The sequence below is a fragment of the Capsicum annuum genome, chromosome 6 (assembly GCF_002878395.1).
Source record: "Capsicum annuum cultivar UCD-10X-F1 chromosome 6, UCD10Xv1.1, whole genome shotgun sequence".
Taxonomy (NCBI): domain Eukaryota; kingdom Viridiplantae; phylum Streptophyta; class Magnoliopsida; order Solanales; family Solanaceae; genus Capsicum; species Capsicum annuum.
In genome coordinates, this window is record NC_061116.1 from 129,480,513 (window position 1) to 129,485,496 (window position 4,984).

At 34.7% G+C, this 4,984-nt stretch overlaps 1 non-coding gene across 1 annotated transcript; it reads left to right on the top strand.

The window, feature by feature from the left end:
* Positions 1-2,309: 2,309 nt before the first annotated feature.
* Positions 2,310-2,417, top strand: LOC124899895. The gene has a single exon (XR_007057456.1). It is a non-coding gene; the product is annotated as a small nucleolar RNA R71 (small nucleolar RNA).
* The last annotated feature ends 2,567 nt before the right edge of the window (positions 2,418-4,984 follow it).

The following is a 4,984-nucleotide window of genomic DNA, read 5'->3' on the forward strand; positions in this document are numbered from 1 at the left end:
ACTCCTAACCAAACAATAGTATGAATTCAAATTTAAGCCAAAAAGTACAAGAGTCACAAAAATGATTCGAAAAGTCTCTAAAATAGTAATTCACATATTCAATATGCTTCTTAAAAAACAAAACACCTGCACCATACAATCAAAAATAGCACTAGGAAGAATATCTTACACAATTTTTTTTAAATTAAGCCAAAAATTGAGAATTTCCCCACCCCACACTTAAAAAATTTACTTTGTCCCCAAAGTGAACTTTTAAAGTAAGAGATAGAAATACTCTCTGAGACCACTAGTCCTAGCTAGTAGCACCTTTTTATATTAAGAAGGTCCATGGGACCCGCACTCAGACTTTGCCATGCTCCTTAGCTCAGGATTTCAATACTCGGACTTGCCATTAACCTGCGACTAAATCAAAAATGAAAAACTATATGAAATAATAACTAAAAAATATAAAGAAAACATACCTACTTAACATGGGTTGCATCCCAAGCAGCGCCTGATTTAGTATTGCGGCATGACCCAACTTAACGACTTAGTCATTCTCTTTCTTTCTCTTTCTCATGCTTGGTCTCGATCTTCTTATTCTCTTTACCCCTCTTGGGTATGCATTGTCAAGGGTAGCAGATTTTTTAACTTTAGCCTTTTTAGGCCCATCAATTTCCATTTTGTCAGGTTGCGGCGTTAGAGACTTGGGTTGCTCAATGAGGGTGTTTGAAGAGGTCTTTTGCAGACTAACCACCCCACACTTATCCCTTTCAATAATAGAATTCATTCACAAGTCTTTATAGTGGGACAGTGTGTTAAGCGGCTTATAAATTTTAAATACTGCCTTTTCATCCTCTAACCTCATTTTGAGCATACCCTCTCTCACATCAATTAACACTCCACTCGTCACTAAAAATGAACACCCCATAATGATTGGTACCTATTCATCTACCTAAAAATCTAGAACAATAAAATTAATAGGAAAAATAAATTTACCAACCTTTATGAGGACATCCTTTATTACTCCTTTGGGATAGGCTATGGTACCATTTGCAAGCTGTAGTAGTACAGAGCTTGGCCTAGGTTTCCCAAACCCAATGTGTTGAAAAAATATAGGGACATCAAGTTGATACTTTTCCCTAAATCACTAAGTTCCTGCACCACCTTACTTTGCCAATTTAAATGGGAAGAGTAAACTTCCCAGGATCCTTAAGCTTTTTAGTATCTTTTAGGTAACCACAAAACTACACTCTTCAGTGAGTGCTACCGCTTCTACATCCTGTAATTTAAATTTATTAGCCACCACATCCCTCAAGTACTTATCATATTTGGGCATACCTTGTAAAATATCTAACAAAGGTAAGTTAATGTATAGTTCTCTGAATGTGTTAAAGAACTTTTTTAAACAAGCATACTCCTTTACTTTTATTAGCCTCTAAGGGAAAGGAAGTGGTAGCATCTTCTTCACTTCTTCACCACCTTTTTCTTTCGAGTACTTAGACTTCCTCGATTTTTTAGCAACTTTGTCATTTACGTATGTGGGAGTCAAATCTGCATCTACCTCCTTTGTTGCCTTGGGAGGTTCTCTATAAATCTCTTTACCACTCCACAAAGTGATTGTCATAACTTGTTTTAGATTTTTTGTATATCTAGCAAACCACCTTCAGGCTTAGTATTTAATGCTTATTGTAACTGCCCCTACTGCAACTCTATGCTTCTCTGGGCTGCTCGCTGATTTTTTATATCTACAGCCAACTGTGTTTGATTAGTTAAAACCTTCTTTATCATCTTTTCAAAGTTGCTAGTTGACTGATTTGGTTGTGCCTGTGGTTGCTGAATTTTCTGTTGTTGAGCGTTCCAAGGCTGAGCCTAGCATTTCATGTTGTGGGTATTACCCTAATTTGGCCTTTGAGCATTGTGCATATATATTACCAATTCTAGATTTAAAGCACCCATGGTCATAGAATGGCCACTATTCTCACAAACTTTACACCAACCTGTAGCTTGTTGGACTGTATTGACTATGGTTGTAGGCTGTGCTACTCCCAACTTTAAGCTACTAAATTGGGTGTTTACATATTCTGGAATGCGGCAACCTGAGCTAATAAAGCTGTAAATTGGCCTACCTCAGTTACACCTGTAGTTTTATTTATGGAAGTCCTAGAATCATCATGCCATTCTAGATTTCCTTGAGCTATGTAGTTCAATAAATTGTACAGCTCATCATATGTTATCTCAAGATCTTAACCACCTGCGGTCGAATCTAGCAAAATTCTTATATTGTGATCAAGAGCCTCTACAAAAGTATGAGAAAGTACCTCATTGGAATGTTGATGGTGTGGACAATCACAAAGAAGTTCTTTGAAGCACTCCCAAGCATGATAAAGATTCTCATTTGTCTTCTATTTGAAGTACACAATCTCACTGTGAAGTTTTGTAGTCTTGCCAGACAGGAAAAACCAAATAAGAAATTTTTTGGCCATGTCATCCCATGATGTGATTGAATTTGCTGGTTCTGCGTTCAACCACTTTTTGGATTCCCTAATCAATGAAAAGGGGAACAACTTCATCCTCATATAGTTTTCATTCATACCCATAGAAATAAATGTGTCACTGATTTCCAAAAAATTTTGCAAGTAAACCTGTGGATCTTTATGTGAAAGCCTTGTGAACTATCCATTGTTAATCATAAGTTGTACCATATTTTATTTAAGATCAAAATTACATCCAGCTGTAGGTTTCTAAAATGGGGAGATCAAATTAGTTAGAAGTGGGATTTCCACTTCTGTAGTGGTCCTGCGGGCTGCTTCTTCATCAGCCATGAAGGTAGGATTCTCTTGGTATTCTTGGATTTGCGGAATTTGGGGGAGAAGGTTTTCTTCTCTCCTTCATTGAATGAAAAGTTTCTCAGGTTTGAAACTTGGTTTAACTAAGTCTTGATCCCTTGGAAACTTATTACTTTGTAAACCTGTTTCCTACAAAAATAGAACCAAGACCAAGCGTAAAAAACAACAAAGAAATCTAAAAGGATAACTAAAAATAAAATCATTGCCAAATTACAAATCCCCGACAACAGCGCCAAAAAATTGACAGTGCCCAAGCATACACATAAGTGTAAGTGGTCTACCAAGTAGTAAAATGGCCTTCAAGAAAGCTGAGTATCGATCCCACAGGGACTTGATTCAACAATGATTCTATTCTAGTTTAACTTCTAAGACTAATTTGATGGAAAGGTAACCCAAAAGAGTTTGGAATATTGTAAACTAAAGTAAAGGAAATAATACAACAAATAAAGTCTAGAAACAATCAATTAATTGTGTAAAGCCCAGGGTTAAAGAACTTTGAACAATCATACTATGTTATTGAACTTCATTTGTTAACTTATTTATCTTGGTTGTTGATTCGTGGGGTTAATTGTATGATTATGGTCTCCCGACCTCTAACCGTTTACCTAATTTAGACATTACATCTACATTATTGAGCGGAGATGTAATAATCCAATTAATCTCTTTATGCTATCATCCTACGTTTGAATAAAGTAAGACATCTAAGTACATATATGTCCTAGACGCTTATTTGAATTACTTATTTTATAAAAGAATACAAACCCTACTTTGTTTATCTCCATGTTCTATCTCCCTATTTCTTCTCTCGAGATCAAAAGGTAGACAATTGATATTTTTTGGGTGAGAAATCCATCAAATAGTTAAATCAAAGATAAAAATATAACCAATAATGATAAGAAATATTAAATAAATTTAATCCAAAACAATAGTACTTATGTTCTTGGCTTTAACCCCCAAAAGGGAGTGGTTAGCCAACAATATTCATAATCATGATAAAAATAATTGAATACATAATATGAATAATTAAAAGATAATTAAATAATTAAAAAAAGCTAACAAAGTAGTTGAAGCCTCCACAATATTCCACTATGTCAAAGACATTCCTAGAATTGTCCAAGATTAAAAAGATTCCCCTAATGTGTACCAAACTTGTGTATTTATAGTAAGCCAACTATACTCCAAGTAGGAGTGCACAATATCACATTCAATTTATGGTCAACCAATCATATGATGAGTAGGAGAAGAGTTCACGTGCAATTTTAGCACTAAAATGAAGCAGGCATCGCATACTATAGAGCACCGAAATATAGGGGCGCCACGGACATAGCTACATTAAAATGAAGCCTGCATCACGGGAATATCACGTGATCATACTGGAATTTCATCTCAAAATATTTTCTATGGCATTAGAGCATTGAAACTAAGCCTGTGTCGCATGGTAATTGCGGGTAGCCACTAGAAATTGTGTTCAAATATTTGGTTAAGTGTTTTAGCGTCGTTCCTTCAATCCATGCCTTTGGTGTTGTTTTACCTTTAATTTACAACTTTTTTAACATAAATTTTCACCATAATTAACTCAAAAATTATCCCACAACATCAAACACCATGGATTATAGTTCAACAAAATAACACATAAAAAACAACACGCTCAAAACTCAAGCAAATTACTTGTTTGGAACACTTTATGCTTAAGTTTATTGTTGACTCTTGGCTTATTCTAATCAAACATTTTAAACGTTAAAAAATTTGTTCCATATAATATTACACATATAAACCATAATGAACTTATTTAACACAATAGAATCCATCGAAACCAACTAGACACGCACCTAGCTCAAGCTAGTAACACTAGTTTTCTCGATTAAAACTCTAAATGACTCAATTAAGTGAAAATTTGTTTGGAAAACACTTTGAAAATTTTAATCATGTCCTTGGACACTTAAATGAATATTTATCTCATTATCAACTAATATAACACACGAATCATCCTTGAAACAAGGCTAAAATAACTAGAATAGTGACACTAGACTGCATAAATACACACAACATCGCTTATGAATGAGAGTTTCCTTCTAGTTTGAGCTTGATTCATACAAAATTTCATGTTTCAATATTGAGGAAGTCCATTGGTAATCCTTCTTCTATTGTTCCTTTGG